The following is a 26,689-nucleotide window of genomic DNA, read 5'->3' as shown; positions in this document are numbered from 1 at the left end:
ATAACGTCCCTTCACATACGTTTGGAGTCAGGAAGGGCTCCTGGTCGTAAAACAGGGCCAAGTACACATGTGTGACAGTTTGCAACCGCGAACCCTCAGGTGTGAGAGAAGAGGTAAAATTATTATTATTATTATTATTATTATTATTATTATTATTATTATTATTATTATTATTATTATTATTATTATTATTATTATTACTCTGGGGATTCCGTGGAACGCAGAGATGTAAGACGGTGCCGGGGTGAATGGGTGGACATGTAAATGACCAGAGCTTGAGTTAAAGCGCTAAATTTTGAAGTTTACTTTTTTTCCTTTTTTGATTTTAAAATTTGGTAAGTAGAAAATCTGAACAAATAAGAGTTAATGAGAATATCGATGAGCTCGTCAGCTCCCACAACACCAATGACTTACAATCAAAGATCACGTACAAGAGAGAATAGTTTACAAGGGTTGAGCAATATAGCTCAAAACAGATACACTTTTACAAGTGCATGTTTGCTCCACTCATTTGCATTTTAGGGGACTGAGCTCCAAAAAGTTACTACAGTCCAGCCTCTCAGAGGCACAAGCCTCATACAATATTACGCCTGATAAACTTCAAATACTGCGTTTACAGTTACTTCTGCTCAACAGTCATTTACGCATTTGTCTATTAGTAATTACACTTTAAACAAGAGCAATGAGTGCCCATACTAAATGGCCTTGAGGCAAAAATAATAGGTTTAACATGAACGGCCATGAACGAAAGGTTAGGAGGTGAAATACTTGCACTTCTTTTTGAAAACTCTTAAAATCCTAAATGGGCTTATGGCCCGAAGTTGCAGAGGCCAATCCTATACTACAGAGGGGTGACTAGATGCGAAATATTAAGTACCAAAGCAGTGTGAAGAATTTAGATGTTTAGACAAATTTAGTCACCCCATACCAAGTTGAATGGTAATCCACAGAGGGTAAACACTCTTTGTTTCCCAAATCTACATGTTTCCCAGCAGGGATTAGAGCAGAGTCCTCGGACTTGTCGAAAATTTACATTTAACCTGTGACTTTAGAACTTTACATTAATAAAAGAAGTTTGAAACCTTCCTCTCAAGTTATCTGCCTGGAACTATCACACGTTAAGAAATTTCTGCCATTACCTTGAGTAGTTGGGCATTCCGACGATGGCAGGCAGCCCCTACCTCATTATTACGCCGCACACACACTAGACTGGAGCGATGAAGGTGACAATACGGCCCTAAAGCGCTCAGCTTTTATGGCATTTCAGAGGGTAAGATTTCAGAACTCTCTTGAGATAGACAGAATGCCCGTGTACACCTCGAATTTTAATTGGCTGGAGAAATATACACAAAATTCCTGATTGGTTACTAACTAAGGAGGAAGGAGGTCGTAGGAGTGTTGAGATCTTTAGAACATGAAAATAAAACAATCTAAAAAATCTTAAGGTTTACAGATACTGAAAATTCTAAATTTCCTTAAAATTTCATTGTCCGTAATCCCGCCACAGGGGGCACATAGGCCGATAGTAGAGACATCTAATGGTTAAATGTCCAAGTATCTTGAGTTGCATTATTTCCGGATTCACCACACAGATGGCCTTCTACAAGGCGCGCATTTCAATGGAACGGAGCAGATGTACCCCCGGTATTATTATTATTATTATTATTATTATTATTATTATTATTATTATTTTACAATGTGCATTTCGTAGCACTGACACAGTTAGGCCTTATGGCGACGATGTAATAAGAAACTGCTAGGACTGGATATGAAGTAACCGTTGCCTTAATTAATGTACATTCCCGACATTTGCCTGTTGTAAAAAAGGGAAAACACGGAAAACCATCTTCTGGGCTGTTGACAGTGGAGATAGAACCCATCTCCCGAATACAGTATGAAAGCTGTGTGACCCAAACCGCGCAGCCACTCAATCCATATTACAGTATTTTGGCATGAAATATTTATTTTTCGTGCTCGCACGGTCACTATGTCTCAGAATTTTAACTGAAGTACCGTGCCTGTTCAAAAACTAAAATAACGTTGTTAAATACGCAGTCTTAGCGCTTTTCGGTAAGTGGCGCTATATATAGTGGCAAGTAACTAGACGTTTGCCTCGTATTTCTCACCGAGCTCGATAGGTGCAGTCGCTTAAGTGCGGCCAGTATCCAGTATTCGAGAGATAGTAGGTTCGATCCCCACTGTCGGCAGCCCTGAAAATGGTTTTCCGTGGTTTCCCATTTTCACACCAGGCAAATGCTGGGGCTGTACCTTAATTAAGGCCACGGCCGCTTCCTTCCCACTCCTAGCCCTTTCCTGTCCCATCGTCGCCGTAAAAACCTATCTGTGTCGGTGCGACGTAAAACAACTAGTAGCGTATTTCTCAAAGTAAAGCTCAGTAGCTGTTAGTTCGCGAGGGTATAGAATATGTGTTGACATTGTCGATATGTCTCAATATTACGACCAGCGTATCAACATTCGCTTCTGCTTCAAGCCGAAGAAAACCTTTGAAGAGACATACCAAATCCATCAGACGGATTAGAGCGATTCACGCCGAGAACGAAGAAAGTGCCGTAGATCAAGTCGAACGTGAAGGTATTGTTAACGGTATTTTGTTGGGACGTGAACGGTGTTGTGCACCGTGAATTCCCACCTGAGGGTCAAATGTTGAACCACTGGTATTATCTCGAATTCTTGAGATGTTTGAGAGAAAACGTCAGGGGAAAAGGACCAGACTTGTGGAGAAATAACTCTTGGATCCTCCAGGAAGACAACGCTCCAGAACACGCATCGCTGTTGATTCGTGAAGTTTTGACGAACACGGAGATAAACTGTGTTTTCTCATCTACCCTACTCATCTGACCTAGCCTCAACAGACTTCCTTCTATTGTACAGACAGAAAATTACCCTGAAAGGACAGGATTTGAGGCAATTGAAGGGATCAAACTGAAATCGCATGTAGAATCATTACGTGTGATCCTCTAAATTGTCTATCAGGTCCGCTTCCATAACTGGGAACGGCTTCTAGAGTGTTGATTAATAGCGGGGGCAGCAAATTGCATTCAATATTCAGGTGTACGGCATGGATGGATGCAATGTGCTCACGTAGAATTTGAACAGACGGATTTTGGATATGTAATCTGTTCACATAAACGTCGTAGGCAATAAAATGTGTGTACACTTCACTCAATACTTATGGTCTTCATTTCCTTTTATAAATACTTGTTTGTTTAGAAGGAAATTGTTTAGTTGCATATAGGCTTACATGTTTTAAAAACCACGCTCTTAAATAGTGTGTTGAAATTATGTTACAGTAGTTAAAATCTTTCCATTAACGAAAGATGTATATTGGCAGAAGGTATTTTGCTCTTATAATACACGCTGGACGCATATGCTCCCCATTAAACTATTGTATATTTTTTCCATCGACACCTCATAGTCTGCAGGCTTTCGGGCTGAGCACCGGTCGCTTCGTCTGCCAATGCCCTTCGGGGCTGATGCGCCATGCGGTTCGGTTTCTAAAAATATTTTTCCATAGTTTCTTTTTTCCTTAAAGAGACCTTATTCTTAATGTTTGCTTCCTTAGATACTGCTAGAATTTTCACGTATTGATCTACTTAAAATTTAACTAACCTAACTGTAAAAGTATAGATATCGTGATGCGTATATTAAAATGTCTTGTTAATACTCCTTAAATAAAGAACTCCGAGACATTAGTTACACTGAAGCTTGAGGTTTCTGTTGCCCGGATATGGGAGGAAAGGTAGCGTGATCGCCTACATATAGTAAGTGTCTACTGCCAGAGTCATCCCTTACTACCTCGGTTTTTCTGTGTGTGTAGAATACGCACCCCTTATATATTATAAAGGTATACAAAATAACCTCCCAGAAGATTACATGGAGTTTGCCTCCGCCCATTAATATCGGAGGGGAGTACTTCAGAGAAGACAGAGCTTACTAGACTGCAGATGTGTCCCCGGAGGAGTTATTTTAATAATTAGGTCATTATTTTGAATGAATAGTTTTGAATAGTTTGGACAGGAAATATTTTCTGCTAAAGAGGACGGTGAACTAGGGTAGAATGTGAGCCTAACTTATCTGGAAAGAGCTCTGGAGTTGTGATGGTTCCTTTCTACACCTGAATAGTTTATGTGGAATGTACCCGCCACACTGTAATATGACTTCAAGAGTGGTGGTAATTAGCTGTTTTAAGGGACAAATTGTCGTAGTCAGTGGTAAGGTGTCTGGAGGACTATTTTCAACATGATGCAAAATGAGATTCATTCCCGCTTATGATCTTCGAAGTGCCCGCGAGACTGAGAATACCCCATCTCTCAACCCTCATACCACAGTCTTAATCCTTCATGACAAAGCCGGGAATCAGACCCGGGGTATCAAGACAGGAAGCCACTATTCTAATCCCTGGATCATTGCGGTGGTCTGACGGAACAGAGTAATGGTTGGAGAGACATCACTCAGCTCCTGACAGTGCGTCCGCTAGATCGCTCGTGGTTTAACTCAAAGTCTCTATTGGTGCACAATGCTCATTTATGATCAATTTTACTAATTTTACTACTGCCTTGTTGGCGGATGACCTCGATGTTTTGCTCCCTAAAACAACAATCGTCATCGTCATCATTATCACTGTTGTCTTATAATGGTAAATAATGTAACCAGTAACCAGTGCCATTTGCCGTTTCAAGGCTAGTCTAACATCTGTAATTTATTTAGATGATGTTATCAAAACATAAAAGATTATAATTTTGAAACATTAATAATATGTAGAGATCGGATTTGTACGTACGGCAAAATAGCACAATATACACGAAAAATGTAAAAGGAAGATATACAAAATGAAAAAAATGAAATGGCATATGGCTTTTAGTGCCGGGAGTGTCCGAGGACATGTTCGGCTGGCCAGATGCAGGTCTTTCGATATGACTCCAGTAGGCGACCTGCGCGTCATGATAAGGATGAAATGATGATGAAGACAACACATACACCTAGCCCCCGTGTCAGCGAAATTAACCAATGATTGTTAAAATTCCCTACCCTGCCGTGAATCGAACCCGGAACCCCTGTGACCAAAGGCCAGCACGCTAACCATTTAGCCATGGAGCCGGACATACAAAATAATGTACTATATCAGAGGTGCTCATGCTGGGCATTCCGCACCGCGTATGCTATTCAAACACAGTGACGTGGCTACGTCACAGGCCGTGAAGGTTGGGCGAACTTCTCTTTCACTCTCGATCAGTGCGGCGATACCCGAGTTTGAAATGGTGGCAGAAAATAATGAATGAAGATAGAAATCCACGTCATTTTCAACTTACGTTGTAAGAAATAGTGATTTACGTTCATTGCTATTTATGTCTTTTGACCAGATACAATGAAGAGTTAGGCCTACAACCTCACATATTTTCATAATGTACCTAACTAATTACAATTTTCACTATTAAATTTAAAGATGTGCTTTAGAAACATTTCTAATATAATACGGAGTTAAGCTGTGGCGGTGGTTGCTTGGGTGTAAATTACCTGATAAACTCACCAATAATCCAATCATGCTTACCGCGAATAACATTAGGTAGATTATTTTTTATTTTTTTATTTTTTGCCATTTGCTTTACGTCGCACCGACACAGATATATCTTATGGCGACGATAGATTATTTATTTGAAGGCATATTGTATATCTATCTGGTAGATATATTTACACTGTTGTTGTATTTCAATCATGGATAGTAAATATTTATGTTCTCACACCTGATGAATCTCCCTCTCCTGTTAAAATTTAAATACTATTTTCAGAAATTCAGTGAAAAGAGAAAGTCACACAACACAACACTGTGCAAAATCGAGCAGTAAACTTGTTGAATTATGTAATTATACGGAGGTCGATTCGTAAGACATGGCAACGATTTTTTTTCTCGCGAACAGGAAACAACACGGAAAATCTAAGATATGCATTTGGAAACGTACGGTAATGTACTTACGTATGATGCCACTAGATGGTGTATGTAAACAACAGTGTGGGTCTAAGCACGCCCCCAAATTCAGTGTGTGAGTGAGTGCGTCACAAAATGGAAGTCAACAAGCAGGACCAACGATCGTATAGTAAAATAGCAGTTTTCCGCGGCAGAAATGCACGCCAATGCCATGCAGAGCTGCGGGAAGCATTAGGTGTGTGACTATGATCTAATCCCCAAAGTCAAGAAACCATTATGTGGACTACCGTTTGCTAACAAAGAGGACGTCGTAACAGCATTTCGGAGAGAGGTGTCACACGTTAGCGATGCACATGCAGCGAATGGTATTCAGCGCCTGAACCACCGCTGGCAACGCACAGTGGAAACCTTGGGTGATTATTTCGAAGGTCTGTAACCAGTGGAGAGCTGTCCTTTGTACTGTTACGAGCTCAACTTCGCTTACCTTATGCATACTTCTCCGCTCCGATTTAGTGCCCATTATATTGCGCTGCTTCACGAACTTTCAGCTTACAAGTCTGTCTCACCACTGCTTGGACTGTTGCCCCTCCACGCGCAATCACTGTGACGTCACCCGGTTCCAGTGTTTTCTCGAGCTCGCTTCGCTTCCGTATATATACTCGCCGCTTTCTCTTGTCCGGCGATCAGGTGTGATTGATATGTTGTAAATCGGCAGTGGGAGCTTGAGCAGTGTACACGGCTGGACCGTGTGCATTTCAATTTTACTTCATTCTTCTTTACGTACTGGGTGAGCAGACTTTTATTATTATTATTATTATTGTCATCCATTCAATTTTGCCCTTTCTTTCTCCATATGGGCTTGGCTAATGCTTGGATTTCGAACTCTAGTCCCTTCAGGACTCTACGAAATTACGCTGTGCCAAACTATTGGCTTTAGACTTGTGGTGGAAATGTGAAGGAAGAAGTGTACTGGACTAGCGATATTATGGTGACCTTCAACTTCTAAAGTGTTGTGCATGAACTTTGCCTTCCCTCGTTTTGAAGTGGGACTTGTCAGCCTGATCATTTCCCTTTCCCTGCTGCTTGTTTCTTGGTTTTCTTTTCCTGTTCCTCTTTCCATTCTCCTTTTCGTACCCTATTCGTATTTTCTCATAATTTGCTAATGAAATTTGGTAACATTGTGGTCTGCCAATTTCGCACTGCGTCTGCTGTTTATATTTCGAATGTTCTAGTATCTTCCTGTCTTAAACAAGTGTGTGTTAGATTTTTGGGGGATATGATGTCGTTTTATTGCGTACCATTTTAGGTACTGGAAAGTTTCCTTTAACTTGTATAATTTTTACTTGTTCCTTTTCAAAATTTCTTGCTGTTTTTTGCGCGGCATTCATGTGAACGTTGTCATATTGGAACTTGAATGTAATGAGAACATTAATTTATTCCTATAGCCCTTATCTCGTACCTGAGAATATCAAAGATTTATTGTGTTTTGTGTGGTTACCCTTTTTAGTGCCTGTATGAACCAAAATAAGACCTGTCAATAACTTGAATGATTCCCTTTTTCTATGGTGTATCAAATGGTCCAATTTTACTCTCTGTTGTGAAAACATTTGTTACCTCTTTTGAAGTTGTTTCAATATATATGTTCATCTTTTCTAAACCTGTGCTTTTGGGAGTTCTCATTTCTGTGTTCTCTTTCGTTTTGCTTAGTATGTACCTACCGCGGAAATTCCCCTTGGGAAAAGGCCCATAATTGTAATCGGCACATGACTTGGGATGTTATCTGCACTGATTGTGGTTATTTGAAGTACGACATTTGAATGGTGCCATTACTCCATACTACACGTTTCCCTGCGCTCTGCCTTGCTAAGGTCTCTGTGCGGCATACCAGCACATATTACTGGGAGTCTTTCGCTTCCTTCATATCGAACTTTCGTTGATATTTGCCAAGCTATTGCTGCAAGTACTTGGAAATACATACTCATATTTAATTATAACAATGTACCGCAACAGTACGTAGTCTTGTGTATTTGCTGTATATACCATAATAAAACAATGTTTACCAATGGCCTGCGTTCTGTCATTTTCCTACGAGAATCTCCTGAAATCAGAATTTGTCTTCAGGCACTATGCATAAGTACATGCCCTATATTTCCCAATGCATATCTTAGATTTTCCGTGTTGTCTCCTGTTCGCGAGAAAAAAATAGTTGCCATGACTTATTACTCGACCCTCGTATTACTTTTTGCTTAATGAATAACATGAATCTTAAATTTAAAAGTATGGAAATACTGTCATTACCATCCAAAGAATTGTCAATCGTAGCTTGTACACTTAAACCCTGTACCTTTGTAGATTGCAACAAAAAATATACATAACGCGTCAGTTTTCCTTGAATGAATAAATATATGAAATTAAAACTGTTTATATCGAGCGCAGTATAAATCAATCCGGAATATCTTGGTAAGGTCAGTTCTTTTTCATTTTGCGATTATAACGTTTTATTTTAAATTCACCCCAATCAGCATTTCGCTGAGTGGTGGAGGAGAGCTTTGTGATAACAAGTGAACGTCAATGCTCCCTCCCTTCCCTGCCAAGTTTGTTCGCTCTCCCGCTTCACTGTGGCGTATGCTAGTTACGTAAGCTGCCCGTATTTACGTCACGCCAGTCCGGCCGCACTGGGCTAGCTTCAGCGAGTCCCCAACTGAGCACCTCTGTGCTCAACCAAATGAACAAACTTTAAATAAACCACCTGTGGGAAATTCTACGTCAATCGTGGCTGGTACTGTATATAAGGAAAGTGTCTTATCTAATAATGATTGGATTTAGTTTAAATGTATGACAACACGTGGAGATTTCCTGGTTTCCCACCGAATCTTAACTGCGTTATATTATTTCACAATAAGCTTGAGTATTCCCCTGTTACACATAATTTTTAAAATATTTGATACCTCATTGATTGCATATAGCTTATTAATTACTAGTAATTAGTCAATGTTAGAACGGGAATAAGTAATAATTTTATACGGCAACTAGTGGACCTATGCTGCTCCGTAGCATTCCTTATAAATAGGTCAGATAACTCGTCGTGATATGCCTGTCGCAGTCATATTGTTTTTCTTGCCCTTTTCAATAGTTTTATGAATATTTAATATCGGTAATATTGTTTATGATACTTCCTTCCATACAACATTCACTGTGCTTCGACCATTCGGCCGTGTATGGATCTTCACATTTTCAATCGATCCTACCCGTGATAGTGCAACATATAATTTGCCGCGGCTGTATACTGGTTCGGGTAAGTGGACTACTCACTTTTCCAAGAGTTTGTTTCTGCGCTTTATTAATGACCATACAGAAGGCTAGTTGACTTGATTCCTTTCCGTTTGTACGTACGTAGATTGTTTGCTCTTAGCAGCATGTAAATAATTAAGAACGTTCTGCCATATGTTCAGTATATTCAGAAGTCGGCGAAGGTCAGAGAATCAAAGAGTATCTAGCAGAGAATAGTATTCTTCCATTACCAGAGGAAGAGAATATTCTCTGGCTTCACGGGTAGTAATCAAACATGACTGAATTCAATGATATTACTAAGGATGAAAATGGCATATATCAGAATGTTAATGAAAGTGTTAGTCGCTTAGCAACCTGCTAATGTATTGCGGGTTAGGGTAAGCCTTCGCCTGCAATTATTGGAGTGTTCATTTAATTATTTAATTTTATGATTACTCAAAGTTGTCTGAACTTAGAGACCTATCAATGTCTCATGATTCACCGGCAGATATTTGTGGGGAGAATAAAACAGAAATGAAGCAAATCGGTCCAGTAGAACGGACGGACGGCTTTGACAAAGCTGTTTTTAGTAAATTCTTTTAATATATATATTTAATTACTTTTGGAAAAGTAAAACAAAAAATTATTGGTTTAAAGAAGTTCAGAATGATTTAGAAGAGCTGAATATTACAATGAAGCAAATTGAAAATAGAGAAGAAAAAAGGATTCTCAAGAACAAACAAGTAAGATTGTCATTAAAAACTGTACAACACAAACAATATGTGATACCTGATGAAGAAAGGGCAGCCAGATCAGCCAGAAGGAAGAGGTTTTGGGAAAGGAAGAAGATGATGCAAGCTAAATCTTCAGTTAATTCCTTGTTAACATAAGTGTATTTGGGTTTGATTTAAGTGCTCCAATGTGGGCGTAAACTATGTAAATAAATAAATAATATAGATTACGTGTAAGATATGCACGTTTGTTTAAAAATGTAAGACGTGCTTTTCCTCCCGGAATATGCATTTATATGCACTATGAGATATTGGTCAAATTGTCTGCCAAGGTGCGATTTACAAAGTGTATCATTATCATATATATATCTAAAATACTGTAAATTAGAACATGTCGGTCTCTTTCGCATGCAGATCAGGACTTCATATGATAGGCCTATAATATTGTCGAAAGTAATCACTCATACTGTAACATGTTCGCACGACATTCTAGGTTGTTTCATATTATTTATGTATATGGTGTATTACATAAGAACATATCGAGCCTAATTATTATTTACTCTGTCACTGACTCTACAGTGAAGCGGATAATGATTTTGTAAACATATGCAGACGGGACTGATTTTCAAATAAATTGTAATCCGATAAAATGAGGTGTGAGAGCTGACTGCTATAGTCACTGTCTTCTGCTTAAGACTGCCCTCACTCGAATCTTGGCCGATGCACGTGAGGTTTTTGAAATAAACATTCGGTATGCTTCAGAATTCGCGCACATGAAACTGGAGGTACCTCCTGAGGGTGGGGAACACAGACGAAGAATACGCCCTCGTTATCCCCTGCCTTTCATAAGAGGCGACTAAAAGAGGAGACCAAGGGATGACAAAATTAGAACCATGAGACTACTTGTGATTAGTACCATTACGTGGAGGGAGGATAAGAATTGCTTTCACTCAAATAAACAGTAATTTTTTTTTTGCTAGGGGCTTTACGTCGCGCCGACACAGATAGGTTTTATGGCGACGATGGGATAGGAAAGGCCTAGGAGTTGGAAGGAAGCGGCCGTGGCCTTAATTAAGGTACAGCCCCAGCATTTGCCTGGTGTGAAAATGGGAAACCACGGAAAACCATTTTCAGGGCTGCCGATAGTGGGATTCGAACCTACTATCTCCCGGATGCAAGCTCACAGCCGCGCGCCTCAACGCGCACGGCCAACTCGCCCGGTAACAGTAAAATTAGGGATAAGTTAATAAATATCATTATTACTAGAGAAATATACATAACGGCGAGTATTTCGCTGTGGACACCACTCTCTTCTGTGGCATTCCGCTTCATCTTGCCGTCTTTTGTTTCCTTCCTGAGGTCCGACGAATGGGAGTGCTATTTAAAATTAGAAGTGAGGAAGATAATCATGTTATTGTGGTTATGGGACTCTAAATCTCGCGTATCAGCGACTGCCAATATCCTTAATATCACCAAGCATTGTCTTGTCCACGTCATCGTGTCTTTCGTTTCCTTCTCGAGGTCCAGGGCTAGCACCGACGAATGGGAGTACTATATCTGTGAATTCTCAATATCTTTGTCCATCATTACTTGCGCGGGTGGTTCGAACGGGAAAATGGAGGTGAAAAAGTATATTGTAAATAAGACAAAAAATATTTTTGTTGAAAGAAAAGTACCAGGATCCTTAGACCAATAATTATATTAATATGAGTTATGGGCACAAGTGAATAACTCGCCCCACCAATTAACACCAAGCAAAGCAGAGCAAAGCAAAGAAGTTCAAAGAACTTCAGTTAGCAAAGACTTCACACACAAAAGTGTTACATGAACAAAAGACTTAACTGAAGCGCTGAGACGCAGTAGCAGTCGTAATGTAGCAAAGTATTTTTATATTTCTCTAGTAATAATGGTATTTATTAATTTACCCCAATTTAGGACCAAAATTATAGTGAAATATCATGGATGCCATTCGTTCCCCTAACCGTAAACATAAATCTGTGCTATTAGCTTTGCGTCACACCGACTTATAGAGGTTTATGGCGACGAAGGGATAGAATAGGACAAGTAGTGGGAAGGAAGCAACCATGACCTTAATTAAAGAACAGGCCCAGCATTTGCCTCTTGTGAAAATGGGAATTTTTTTGCTAGTTGCTTTTTTACGTCGCACCGACACAGATAGATCTTATGGCGACGATGGGACAGGAATGGCCTAGGAATGGGAAGGAAGCGGCCGTGGCCTTAATTAAGGTACAGCCCAAGCATTTGCCTGGTGTGAAAATAGGAAACCTCGGAAAGCCATCTTCAGGGCTGCCGACAGTGGAATTCGAACCCACTATCTCCCGGATGCGAGCTCACAGCCGAGCGCTCCTAACCGCATGGCCAACACTCCCGGTAATGGAAAATCAAGGGTGGCTTTCTAACCAACTGTCTCCCGAATGCAAGCTCACAACTACACGCCTCGAATTGGAATTTAATGTTTGGTTTTTACTTTTATTGTTTAAATTTTCACCAATCATTACCTCATTTGTACGTGTCTACCTTAAGATAGGCACTGAACAGTAGCATCAGTACTAAGACGGAAGACACTATGTTATCAACACATTACATTTTATTCGTTTAAAAGTGGTATACTACTGAGCCCTAGAACCTAATAATATGATATTAAATCATATCACACATTTATTAGTTAACTTTAAATATATTTCTGTATGTTAGAACGTTTCTTTGGAAGACATCCAACCTCAGCAACAGTTCTTTGCTACAGCATTATTAATTTCCCAACTCAGCACAACAGCCGACGAGTGCCTCTCCTGTGGATCAATCTCGCCTCTTGACTTCTCATCTCTGTTTTTGTTCCTCTTGGTCACTGTCCGTCACAACATAGCAAGTAACAACTTCGTCATCCCCTAAGGCTCACTAATGGTAGTGGCGATCGATGTTGATATTAACTTTTTGTTCTACTATGTGGTGTCAGGCGAAAAGGTTTAATATTGGATCTTATTCGATTCATGCCATTATTCATGGCTAGGGACCGAATGTTGATAACCTGAGAAATCGCCGAAAATGATCAATAAAATGCCTTTATAATGCTATGAAAGAAGTTAAAATGTTTTCACAGGTATTCCTGTTCTGTTCAATGCACAGCTCCTGTTTTTAGGAAAATAATTATCTCTAAATTTACTTGGAAGTGTATACAAGGTGGCCGGAAATTACGTGAACCGGGTATAAGAACGTTAGAGGGTTGGTCGCACTGAATTTGAAATATATAATTCGATATCCCGCGCCTTTTCCTTTTATCAGCTGATGAATTTAGCGAACCAGATCCCTTTGCGGGCGAATTCAAATGGGTTTTGCGAGGAGGTGTTGCTAAATCTGCACTTGACTTAAGACCGGCTTGAGAGCACTATTTTGCTCTTTCTTAGCCCCAACAACTGCTAGTCAGTTTGCTTGTCATGGAAGATATTTTGAAAATGTAACCATATGTAGGAACAAATTTATAGCTTTTATATTTAAAAGAAAGTTTCCTAGAAGGAAACCACAATTTAATTTCGTCGATTGCTAAAGTTAAAAACATTTAAGCTCTTTAGCCTTTTTCAATCGTGAAATTACCAGCGCCTCGCCCCTGTGTAGCAGTGGGCTCATCAGTTGGAATGCTACACCTTTCCAGGACGCTGGTGCTAGTGCGCCGTTGAGACACCACTGCAAGCCATTATTATTATTTTTTATTTTTTTATTTTTTTGATATAGGCCAAAGGCAGGCATTTATACAAATGGATGCACATGCATCCCCTAGTGCACCGTCACTGCATTGTCCTACATAAGAGGCTTGCAGTGGTGTCTCAACGGCCTACTAGCGCCAGCGTCTTAGAAAGGTGTAGCATTCCAACTGATGAGCCCATTGCATTTTTTTTGCTAGTGACTTTACGTCGCACAGACACAGATAGATCTTATGGCGACGATGGGATAGGAAAGGCCTAGGAGTTGAAAGGAAGCGGCCGTGGCCTTAATTAAGGTACAGCCCCAGCATTTGCCTGGTGTGAAAATGAGAAACCACGGAAAACATTTTCAGGGCTGCTGACAGTGGTATTCGAACCCACTATCTTACGCAGGGCCTCTCAGGGTGCATGCGCGTGGTGCATGCACTGTGCACGGTGCAAAAGACGACTTCGCTTGGTTGACCAGAGTGCAGACCCCCCACTCCTCTCTCCCTACACCTGTCTCCCCGTTCGGCCTGTCTCCGCGTTCCTCACCTTCACTGCTGTTTCTCCCCCACTGCGAAATGTTTACGTGTGGTGAGCGGAGACGCTCAGTTGTATGGGACAAGGTTACCAGTGTTATTAAAAAATTAAAAAAGTGAATTAGAAATAAACATACATGTTTGAGAGGAATGTAAACATAATTTTAAAAAATGCAGAACCCGTAACCAAAATGAAAATGCTACAGTACTGAAACAAACCTCATTTGTGGATATAGAATGTTCTTCTTCAAGATGTTTCAACTTCCTTAATTCTTTCTCTCTGACGTGTCCTATGATTTCACAATAATTTTCCGAATGTAGTCTGTTGTAGTGTCTTTCAGTAGACGATTTTTTTTACGCACGTAATTATCGTCCCACAGATTAAGCATTTGGCGTTATCGTCACGACAAACAAACAAAAAAAAAATGCGAAAGTTCCCAGTTCGATTGAAATGGACTTTCGGAAAGCTTTGCTTTCTTCGAAACAGGTTGCTCCATTATTATGTAGTTGTCGTGCACTTATCTATTTCACTGATAAACACGTCGTCTACCACCAAACGCTTCGTCGCTCTCAGCACACTACACCATCCGAGTCAAGCCGAGTTGAGGCGAAGCGTACCGATGCACAGTGCACAGAGCCTATGCACCTCGCTCTGCACGCGTGAGAGTTTGGGCGTTTGAGAGGCCCTGATCTTACGGATGCAATCTCACAGCCGCACGCCCCTAACCGCACGGTCAACTCGCCCGGTTAGCCCACTGCTACACTGGGACGAAACTGTGGTAATTTCACGACTGAAAAAGCCTAAAGACTTAAAGAGCTTAAATGTTTTTAACTTTTATACTATCAGTAACTTGTGGATTTTTATCAGTCTGACAACAAACAATATATGTTTATATATTAAAAATACACTTTAAAGTGACCTAAAATTTCTTCGAAACGCTATATATTGACCAAAAATCTTCTTTGAAGATGAAATATTGACTGATCATCCTAGATCGGAAAAAATGCAAAATAACAATGGGTTATTACCCTTCGTTAGATCGCAGAATAAATTTCTATACTAATGAGCAATTTTCTAATGCAAAGGAAACGGAAAGATATCATTTCAACAGCACCCGCCCCCTATTCGTGATATTTGTAATTATTACTTCTCTAATCAGTAAATACCTCTCTCGGAGCACGCTGGCGTCTCTTGGCGTTTGTTGTGCAGGCACAAGAGAGGCTTGGGAAGCAGGGAACCAGGACGCGAACTCACTTCAATTAGTATTTACTAATATGTGTTATTATCTGTTTGAGTGTGCATGTTCATACAGATACACGCTATTGTACAGGGCGAGTCCCGAAAGGGTCTTCCTGCTTGTCGCGTGTCGGTAGACGAGTGTGTGATCGCCGTCACACGCCAGTAGAAAACTTATCAACTTTGATGAACGGATAACCAGATTGAAAAACAGGAAAGCAATCAAAATTATCCCATTATAAGTAATTAATGTCTTCCCCAGCCTGCAGACAAACGTTGTAGCGTGTGATGATATTCTGGTTCACTTTCTGAAATTCAACGACATTAATCTTAAATATTTCAGTGCGACTTCCGTTTTTCATTTCTTTTATGGTACGGCGATTACTTCTTTACACTCTTGTCTTTCAAAAATATCCCACAAATATAAATAGCACGGCGTTAAATTTGGAGAACGAACTGGCTTTAAACTTGCACTAATTATTCTCTCTTTGCCGGGCTGAGTGCCTCAGACGGTTAAGGCGCTGGCCTTCTAACCCCAACTTGGCAGGTTCGATCCTGGCTCAGTCCAGTGGTATTTGAAGGTGCTCAAATACGACAGCCTCGTGTCGGTAAATTAACTGGCACGTAAAAGAACTCCTGCGGGACTAAATTCCGGCACCTCGGCGTCTCCGAAGACCGTAAAAGTAGTTAGTGGGACGTAAGGCAAATAGCAAATAACCAATCCCGGTTATTGTTTGAACTTACACGTCCATGCAAATAAAACCACGCTTCATCAGAAAACAGTACTAATTCATAATTTAATCCACCACTGTTTACTGACTGTAGGAACCAATATTGATATAGTCTCTTCTTGCGGCTGGACATCCTTGGTTTAATATTTACACTTCTGTGATTTTATAAGGCTTATGTTTCAGTTTCTTGCCACCCACCATGAAGAAGAATTGAACCTCACTTTGCTGAGAAAGTTTCCCTTAAAGATTTTCAGCAGGATCGCTCCTTATATAAATATTCCGAATTCTCTACTCATTTAGGACACTCTATTCTTTGACTCGTTTTTTGTTTAGCGCTGAACTTGCAGTTTTCAAGTCATTCACAATTTCCATAATTCCTTAACCTCTTAGCACTCGTGCGCCAGGGAACTTTTCAAGAAATTCTCCTCTCTTTCCTAGCAGATTAGTGCTTTAAACATTTGTAACACATAAATACGCTGTTTAACACTTCATCCAGAAGCCTTGAAACGCAGTAAACCGATCAATTACTTCTGTATACGAACAAATCACGCTGTATGGAAGCTTATCGCAGACTAGTTTTGACTATGACATCAGTGGGCAAGCTAGATGGGTCAGGTGGCTAATGCATCATACACTTGTGCAGACACGGTACCCGCCGAGCTGAGTGGCTCAGATGGTTGAGGCGCAGGGTTTCTGACCCCAACTTCGTAGGTTCACCCGGTGTTATTTGAAAGTACTCAAATACACCATCCTCGTGTCGGTAGATTTATTGGCATGTAAGAGAACTCATTCTGGACAAAATTAAGGGACATAGACGTCTCCGAAAACTGTCAAAAGTAGTTAGTGGAACGTAACGTTATTAATAATAATAATAATAATAATAATAATAATATTAGGTACGGAAGAAGGGATAATTGACAACGTGACTGAAGCTCGCACAGTATATTAACCTTGTCGTCTAGAATTTCTTTTAAGCGTTAATAAATCTACCGGCACGGGGCTAATGCATCTGAACACTTTCGAATGTCACCGGACTAAGCCAAGATTTAACCCCCCCACCTTGGAATAAGGAAGTCAACTCCCTACCTTCTGCACCACTCTGCTGGTCTGTCTGCATCTTTCGACACCACTTTCGTCGTACAAAGTTTTTTCTTTGTCTATTGACTCTGGTTTTATAGTTTAACTAGCGAATGTACCCGTGCTTCGCTACGGTATTCTACATTGTATTCGAATATCGAAGTAAATAGTGTACATGCAGTAAATAAGATTGTTTTAAAATTGCATGTCTCTTAGCGTTGTCCGAGAAAGAGCATGGGAGGTCCCCGTACGTTGTTTCCAATGTAAAGGGTTTGTTACGGATTTGTGATATAACGGCAGGCTCACTTGCCTACTGGCATTCACAATCGAGTTGGGAAGTTTACATTATAATTGCAGGCCCCATTGCCTACTACGCGAACAGAATCGATTTGGGGAGTTTTCGTTAAAATGGCAGCCCCCCTTTCCTACTTCCAGACAGATTACAGTTGAGGAGTTTCTATTATAATGGCAGGCAATTGCCCTACTATCACTCGAAATTGAGTTCTGCAGTTATCATTATAATGCCAGGCCCATTTTCCTACTGCCAGCCAGCTTACTGCCAGTCAAACCAAGTTGGTGAGTTTCCATCAAAATAGAAGGCCACTATGCCTAATGCCAGTCACATTTTAGATGAGGACATTTCTTTATAATGGCGGGCACCCTTGCCTACTGCCAAACACAATCGGGTAGGGTAGTTTTAAACAAAACTGCATGCTCACTTGCCTTCTGCAAGTCAAATCGAGAAGGGAACTATTCATTACAATTGTAGGCCTTCCTTACTAATGACAGTTACACAGGAGTTGGAGAAGGAACCCTTTCCTACTGCCAGTCAAAGTCGGTGTGGGGAGTACTGATTACAATAGCAGACCCACCCTTTCTCGATCGCTAAAAATCGACATCAGTGAATATATATAGATCGACATACGAAAGTATATGCGTGTTTACAATATTGAAGACCTTCATTTACAGATTAACTGCTACTAAACGTACGTCTTATCGACAAAGGATTGTACCATAAGACACGCAGGATTTAGTGGCCTAAATGGCTGGTCCTATGATATGTCATCTATTCTTGGGTCAGATTGAGTTAGAAACGTGGAACAGGGTAAAGGTTTTGTAAGATTATCTCACATTACATTACTTTTCGGATACATACATAGCATTTGGCTCACATATGGCTACTGGGTGGGCCAATTTTCGTGAAGAGTTTAATGATTCTGTATTTCATATAAGTAATTGAAAGTATGAATTATGCATGTGAAAATTCCAAATTGACTTAACATCGATTAAAGAGAAAAATAAAACGTAAAAGGGATACAGATACGGCAAAAAGTCATAAGACCACGGTTATAGATCATTCCAAATTGAACGGAGATTGTGCAATCCGTTATGTGATAGGAATTTCCGAAGGTGTGCACCATCATTAAAATTGCCTGCATATTTCGATATTCTTCGGGGATAAAAAGTGAAAAATGTAATGATCTAGGATGTTTTCCGTTCGTTACAGGCTAAAACGTATAATTTTGTCAAATTTCAATTATCTTCTTTTTCTTCTGGCAGATTATGGCGCAATTTGGATTTTGGGCGAGGCGGGTAAAAATTAGTACTTTCAGGAAACTAAACCAAAAATTATGGAGATAGTCATTATTACCCCTTAAACGGAAAGCTGTACGAAAATTTCGCCAAAATAGTCAGTGTAGAGGCACACAGTCGTTACGATTTGATTTATATAGATAAGGAATCTGCTCCATGTAAACACCTTTTGGGCTATGTCCGCTGGACTTAACCTGCAAAACTGACCATTCATGATATCTCCCTTAGTAATCCTCCTGACGAAAGAATGCACATGAAAAAAAGGTTTAGAGGTGGAATTCCATCACGTTTGGTCGATTTCCAGTCAGGTTGGTCTTGTTCTGTATATGTTGTGGAAGAGTAAAATCACCATTTCGGTTCCCTATAAACCGCCAGTCCATTCCGGAACATGAAATGTTATTTACGTTTAAAACCTACCTTTGGACAGGTGGATGCTAAATATAAATTTTGGTTCGAATGTGTTCAGTAGTTTTCAAATTGTAAGGAGTACGCTTTACACGCACCCGCTCGGGAGTTAAGTCCGATGGGACTTGTACAGAAAAACGGTCCGTTAATGATATCTCCCTTATTAATCCTCGTATCGAAATGATGCACATGAGAAAAAAGGTTTAGAAATTATTATCTACCAACGTAGGTAGATTTCCATTAAGTTTGGTTGTGTATATTTTGTGAAAGTGCAAAATCACTGTTTCGGTTTCGTATAAACCCCCAGTCAATTCAGGGATTTAGAAACAATATTTGCCCTAAAACCTATCAAGGACAGGTGTATTCTAAATATGAGTCTTGGTGGAAATACATCCAGTAGTTTGTAGCACTCGCGTACATACGGCGTAATTAAGGAAGAAATAATACAGTTAAGAAAGTTGAAAGTAATAGAAAATGGATTATAACTGAGGGCAGCCGGATAACGAAAAATATGTAAATGCCAAGTGAATGTATTGGAAAATCAAATGCCCCTCAATAAATTATGCCAGTGTGAGTAATGGATATAATAAAGCGGTAACAGAGGAGAAATTTAGGTCAGTGATTCTTAGGTAAACAAATAATAAGAAGATGACTAATGGTGTTATTACTTAATCTATTCGAGGGCGGTTATAATATCCAACGATATTCCGCCAATATCCCGCAGATAGGCCGATTGACGCCTCTCTTGCCTTCTACCCAAGGAACAACCACGAATTTAAAAGCATGATGAGGAAAATGGCAATACGTTACTTCCCTGCTGGCATGCAGTCAGAGACGTTGCCATGGTAACCTGTCGGTTCGTTGTCGGTCTGTCGGTCACTCAATGCAGAGCATGATACCAGCGGAAAATTGTAAATTTCTCCGTCATGTGAAGAGTAAGGTAAATTATGAACATAACGAAAGTTGTTTATAATGAAGAGACGTTTCACGTACGGTAAACGAAGTTTACAGAAAATCAATAGTATAAGAGAAAATGTAGGAAAACCATTCTGGTTTTCCTATAAACCACCCGTTTATTCAAAGATTTTAAAATAAAATGCATATAGAAACCTTCCCCGAGATGAGTATACTCTAAATATGAAGTTTGGTTGAGATCTATCCAGCCGTTTCGAAGTGATGGTGGAAAAACCATTCAGGTTTTCCTATAAACCCCCCGTCTATTCACATATTTTAAAATGATATGAATATGGAAGCCTTCCCCGGGATGCGTATACTCTAAATATGAAGTTTGGTTGAGATCTATCCAGCCGTTTCGAAGTGATAGTGGAAAAACCATTCTGGTTTTCCTATAAACCCCCGGTCTATTCAAAGGTTTTAAAATAATATGCATATCGAAACCTTCCCCGAGATGAGTATACTCTAGATATGAAGTTTAGTTGAGATCTATCCAGCCGTTTCAACGTGATGGTGGAAAAACCATTCTGGTTTTCCTATAAACCCCCCGAGTATTGAAATATTTTAAAATGATATGCATATCGAAACCATCCCCGGGATGAGTTTACTCTAAATATGAAGTTTGGTTGAGATCTATCCAGCCGTTTCGACGTGATGGTGGAACAGACAAACAAACAAACAGACAGACAAACAGACAAACAGACAAACAGACGAACAGACACGAAACGTAAAAACCACCGATTCGGTCTTGAGTTGACCTAAAACGGATAAATATCTGAAAAATTGGCAAAACAAAAGAAATTACAGACAGCGGACCCCCTACAATTTTATTTATATAGATAATCAGCGTAGTGTTCTCCGGTTCATAGAGTTTGATTCCCGGCCGAACCGTGAATTTTAACTATATCTGCTTAATTTCTCTAGTTTTGGAAAGGTGGGTGAATGTGTTTGTTTTAGACTTAATACCTGTTCATTTTCACATAAAACATCGCATTAGCTACTATAATAATTACGTGTGACTATTTCTAGCCGAGTGCAGCCCTTGTAAGGCAGACCCTCCGATGAGGGTGGGTGACATCTGCCATGTGAAGGTAACTGCGTGTTATTGTGGTGGAGGATAGTGTTATGTGTGGTGTGCGAGTTGCAAGGATGTTGGGGACAGCACAAACACCCACCCACGGGCCAGTGGAATTAACCAATGAATATGAAAATCCCCGACCCCGCCGGGATTCGAACCCGGGTCCCTCTGAACCGAAGGTCAGTACGCTGACCATTCAGCCAACGAGTCGGATGCATTATCTACTAACACATAAACACCCAATTGAGAATACTTATGGCGACGATGGGATAAGAAAGGGCTTGGAATGGGAAGTAAGCGACCGTAGCCTTAAGTAAGGCCAGCATTTGCCAGGTGTAAAAATGAGAAACCACCGAAAACCATCTTCAGGGCTGCCGACAGTGGGGTTCGAACCCACCATCTCACGGATGCAAACTCACACTTGCGCGCGCGTAACCGCACGGCCAACTCGCCCAGTAATAATAATAATAATAATAATAATAATAATAATAATAATAATAATAATATTCCCATTAACTGTGTGCTATATATTAACAAAAAATGTTTTTAAACTTCATTAGTTTCAGTACAAATAGTCCTATCACATATGTATATAAAATTCAGGAAATTCAATCGTCAAAAATTACCAGTGTTTCGCCCCAGTGTGGCATGGGCTCATCAGGTCGCTACCGACGTGCTAGTCGGCCAGTGTCTTGGGAAGGTGCAGTATCCAACTGAGAGCCCATGCCGTACTGCGGCGAAACACTGGTAATTTTTGACGATTGAGTTTCCTGAATTTTATTTAGCAATCTCAATCGGAATATATTTGGTCATCGCATATTATGGTTTCATTTCATATAACATTTCAAAAACGGGAGAAACAGAATTTTGTTTTATCTCTTTGAAGCTAAGCAAGAAATTCCTTACCTTAACATTGTTTTGATCTTCCAGAATATCCATATGTTTATTCCACTTGAGATGCGGATAAAATGGAGTTAAGTTACGAAGATACTGTTTACAGTTCGTGCGTAATGTTTCTCCTTTGTTTCTCTCCACTCTATTGTGTTACGATGACGTCACTCAAGTTACGAGATGTAATATTATTCAGATCATAATCGTACCTACCTTTTGATAGAGTTTAACTCAAATGTCACTCGCTCCGTTTAACTCGTATGCGCTGCGCACATCTGTTGTCTTATTTTTCTTCCAGTCCGTCTCACAGCGAGTCCTCCTCCTTCCGCGAGAGGAGAACCCACCCTCACATTCGACCAACTGTAATTTTACTGCACGGCATAAAAAAGTACAGATACGTCTATAATATAGTTCCCTACAGAGAGAAAAATGGGAATGGAACACAGCTTTTTATTTGCCTTGGATGACGTCTTGTAAATTTCTAACCTTATATTTTATAGCTTATTCGGAGTGGACTCTCACAAGAACAGAGAGATTCGGCTTCAATCGTATTTTTAAAGGAATGGCTTTTACACTCATATTATAATAATAATAATAATAATAATAATAATAATAATAATTGAAAATGAAAATTCACAGTCTGTTTCCAGTCATTCGACGAGGTCAGGAATGGAATGAATGAAGCCCCCATCCAGCGGCGAGGATAGGAATTGTGCCGGCTGCGGAAGCCTGTCACGTCCCTCTGGGGCAATGATTACGGGCTGACGGATGAAATGAAGTGATATTGGAGAGTGTTGCTGGAATGAAAGATGAAAGTGAAAATCAGAGCACCCGGAGATAAAAATGTCCCGCCTCCGCTTTGTCTAGCACAAATCTCACATGGAGTGACCGGGATTTGAACTATGGAACGCAGTGGCGAGAGGCCGACGCACTGCCGCCTGACCTACGGAGGCTCAATAATGAAAATACTAATACTTTCTTCAGTTTATTTCAGTTATTGCTGTGGACTCTGTAACCATACCGGGTCATTTGTGCTTTAGTCAAGAGTTTAGAGAACGGTCTTTCTGATACCGTGTAAATTTCAGGTGAAAATCCAACCAAGGATCTACTAATTCGAATCTCAGTCATCAGGGTGAAAATTGAGCTGCTTCTAATCTCGTGAGCAATAATAATAATAATAATAATAATAATAATAATAATAATAATAATAATAATAATAATAATAATAATAATAATAATAATAATAATACCTAACGAGTAGCACCGCTTTCTGAGCTGAACGTGATGGGTTCGATTCCGGATCAGTCTGATGGTACTTGAAGGTGCTCAGTACTTCATCCTCGTGTCGGGTAGATTTATCAACACCAACAAGAACTTCAGGGCGTAATTCCCGGCACATCAGCGCCTACGAATACCGTAAGATTTGTAATTGAACGTAAAACCGACAACATTCTTATCTACTGTAGGGTCGATGCATAAGTTTGTGCGGTATTCTTTTGGGTTGGCAACAATGCGGCGTGAAGGGATTGCTTATCGCTATTCCGTTGTTTTAACAGAGTTCGGAGTTTGTGTGTTGTGATACACGGGGTTTCTTGATTGTGAATGTATTATTTGTGTATATTTCAGACAAACGGATATGGAATGTCAAGTTGAGGAAAGTGAGCATTTCTGACACATTTTAGTCTTTGAGTTTAAACGAGGATTCAGTGCAGCAGGAGCTGCGAGAATAATTTGTGAAGTGTACGGGAATGAAGCAATTACTGAAAGAACAGCACAAAAATGGTTTTCCCGCTTTCGAGCAGGACGGTTTGACTTGTCTGATGATCCGTGTTCTGGAAGACCTTCAGATTTTGACGAAAATCGCTTAAACGAGTTGCTTCAAGAGAATCCTCGTCATACAACGCAGGAAATGGCGCAAATTTTTGAATGTGATCAGTCAACTACGCCATTTGCATTCGATGGATAAGGTACAGAAATTGGGTATATGGGTACCAAATGTGCCAAGTGAAACTAACTAACAGCCCTGAAGTGCCTTGGGCTAAGTGACAGTAACAAAAATCAACGAGTAAACATCTGTTCGTCATTGCTTGCCCGGCACCGGTTGGCTTGTGATAGACACGAAGCATTCCTTTCGAACATTGTCACTGGTGACGATAAATGGTCCCTGTATGTGAACATGAAGAAGAACAAAGAGTGGCTCAGCCCATCACAGAAAGCAACTCCCCATGCCAAGGATAGTGCCCATCCACAGAAAATCATGTTGTGTGTTTGGTGGAACAAAGATGGCATTCATCACCATGAACTTCCTCCAAAAAACGTAACGATTACCTCTGCTGTGTATAGTGACCAGCTAAGACGACTTGCCGGTACTATTGACAAAAAAGACAAAGGCAATAACTAGTCTTATTATTCCATGATAACGCTCGTCCGCATACAGCACAATTGACCAAAGGTGTGATTGCTGAACTTGACTGGTAACCTCTTCCTCATCCTCCGTATTTCCCTGACCTTACCCCCTCAGATTTACATCTTTTCTGCTCTCTTTCTAACCACATTCAAGGGGAAGTGTTTCCTGAAGGAGCTTCTCTTCACCAATGGCTAACAGATTTTTCCAGTCAAGACCAAAACAGTTCTACAGGCGAGGCGTTCAACTGTTACCTGAACGTTGGCAGAAGGTCATAGAGAGTGAAGGTGAATACGTCACTAAGTGATTGTGATTGTGAGTTACAATGCGTGACAGTGACAGTAAAATAAAATATAGAACCGTAAGAACTTTTGCATAGACCCAATAAATTTAAACCCCATGGGTATTGGCTGAACACTCGCAGCGTTCGACCGTTTCCGAATTAAAGCTTAACGCCGCTCACTAAACCAACCAAAACTTCAAGCGAAATGCCTTGGTAACCTCTCTACCAAGACAAAATATTTGTAGAAGTGAAATAATTTCATTTCTGATCCACCAAAAGCTTGATGCTAGCAAGACAGAGTTACTCCCCGCCACTGAAGGGATCAACAGATTTTCCGGCTCATTGTCTGACCAAGGCAGTTGACGAGTTAAAGGGCAACATAATTAATTCAGAGGCTCACGTACACTGACCCCAACAAGACAAAAATCCTGCACTTATGCACTTTTAGTGGACTCCAGTTTCTACCAATAACATTTTACACTATTTCCACTGCCTGATAAATTAAATGTTATTAGTGTAAATTCCCACTTATGGCCGATATGACCGAGTGTGACTGAACACACAATTCAATCGTAATTCTCTTAAAATTAACCAAAGTGCAATATTCTATATTCAACTACATTTTGCGATTTAATTTTCTCTCCTCTGCAATTTGCGAGTACAGAACCTGGCCTTTTATACGAATGTCGATAATGAAATGTCTAACAGCCCGCCAGGGTCAAACTCCCTCTTCTAGCAATATGATCGACACGTTTATTATCTTCCCCATAAAAAAGAGTAGAGTGTGACACTGAAGCCATTCTCTGCACGGTACAGTCTCTGGTCATAATACGTTGAGCTAGTACACCTCTCTTTATTTACTAAAATCATAGCATATTTCATTAAGAGAGGCTAGTTCTGATTCACTTTTCATTTTACACCGAATTTAATAACCTTCGTTGTTCTCTGGATTTACTTTAAGCCTGGTAGAGAAAAGCAGTAAGGGGTGGGAGGAATAAGGTGTTAATTAGGTAAATGTGGAAACTTTACGGAAGGAAAAGCACTATTGCGATCTGCAGCTACGGACCAGATTTTATGTACGCATGTGTAACTAATGAATGGCTTACTCAGTTACATCTAAACCATATATGATATAAGTAATACCAGTATAGCCCGGATTTTCATGCGGTAATTGCAAACTAATTTCGTTAGTAGGAAATGTCTGCCAACCCCCTCTTCTATAATGTAGAAAGAGTAACATAAATTATAGGGGTTCTGATGGGCCGTACCCCTCATGTTTATGCAAACCCCATAGCATTGTTGTGAAGGTAGACTATACTTGCTTCTCACTTCAGTAAGTTAGCATTCTAACCTATTAATGCATAAAATTCCGGGCTCTAAATATCAGTAAGTGCGAAAACTACAACTGCGGGAGACCAGTGTACAGTAGTCCGTCACTCCTTCGTATTGTGAACCTGAACAACAGTCGGTGGCGAGCAGCTGTGCCATTATAGTTGGGAAGTAGTCATGGCACATTCAAAGCCAACGAAGTCTGCGCCGAAACGCAAATACCATGATGAATGGGAAGAACAGTTCTTTTTCCTTTCCAAAGGAGACGATGTCATTTGTCTTTTAGGTTCAAATGTGCTGCATTTGCAGCTGAACTGACATCAGTGAACATTATAGTGTTTTAAACATCTGTGTTGCCTGCAATGCTTGATTGATTGAACTACAGTATAATCAGTATTTGCCTACCAATCAACAACCGCCCCTGCACTCACTGTCCGTTTTTACTTCGTTCCGAACTGCATGGTGTTTGATGACTTTGCGGGTTGCTTATCAAGTGGTTCAGGGTTTGCCCATAAATGCAGTGAA

This window comes from Anabrus simplex, chromosome 1 (genome assembly GCF_040414725.1).
Source record: "Anabrus simplex isolate iqAnaSimp1 chromosome 1, ASM4041472v1, whole genome shotgun sequence".
In the NCBI taxonomy this organism is placed as follows: Eukaryota; Metazoa; Arthropoda; class Insecta; order Orthoptera; family Tettigoniidae; genus Anabrus; species Anabrus simplex.
The sequence above is the reverse complement of the archived record's forward strand: the minus strand, read 5'-3'. Positions refer to the sequence as shown.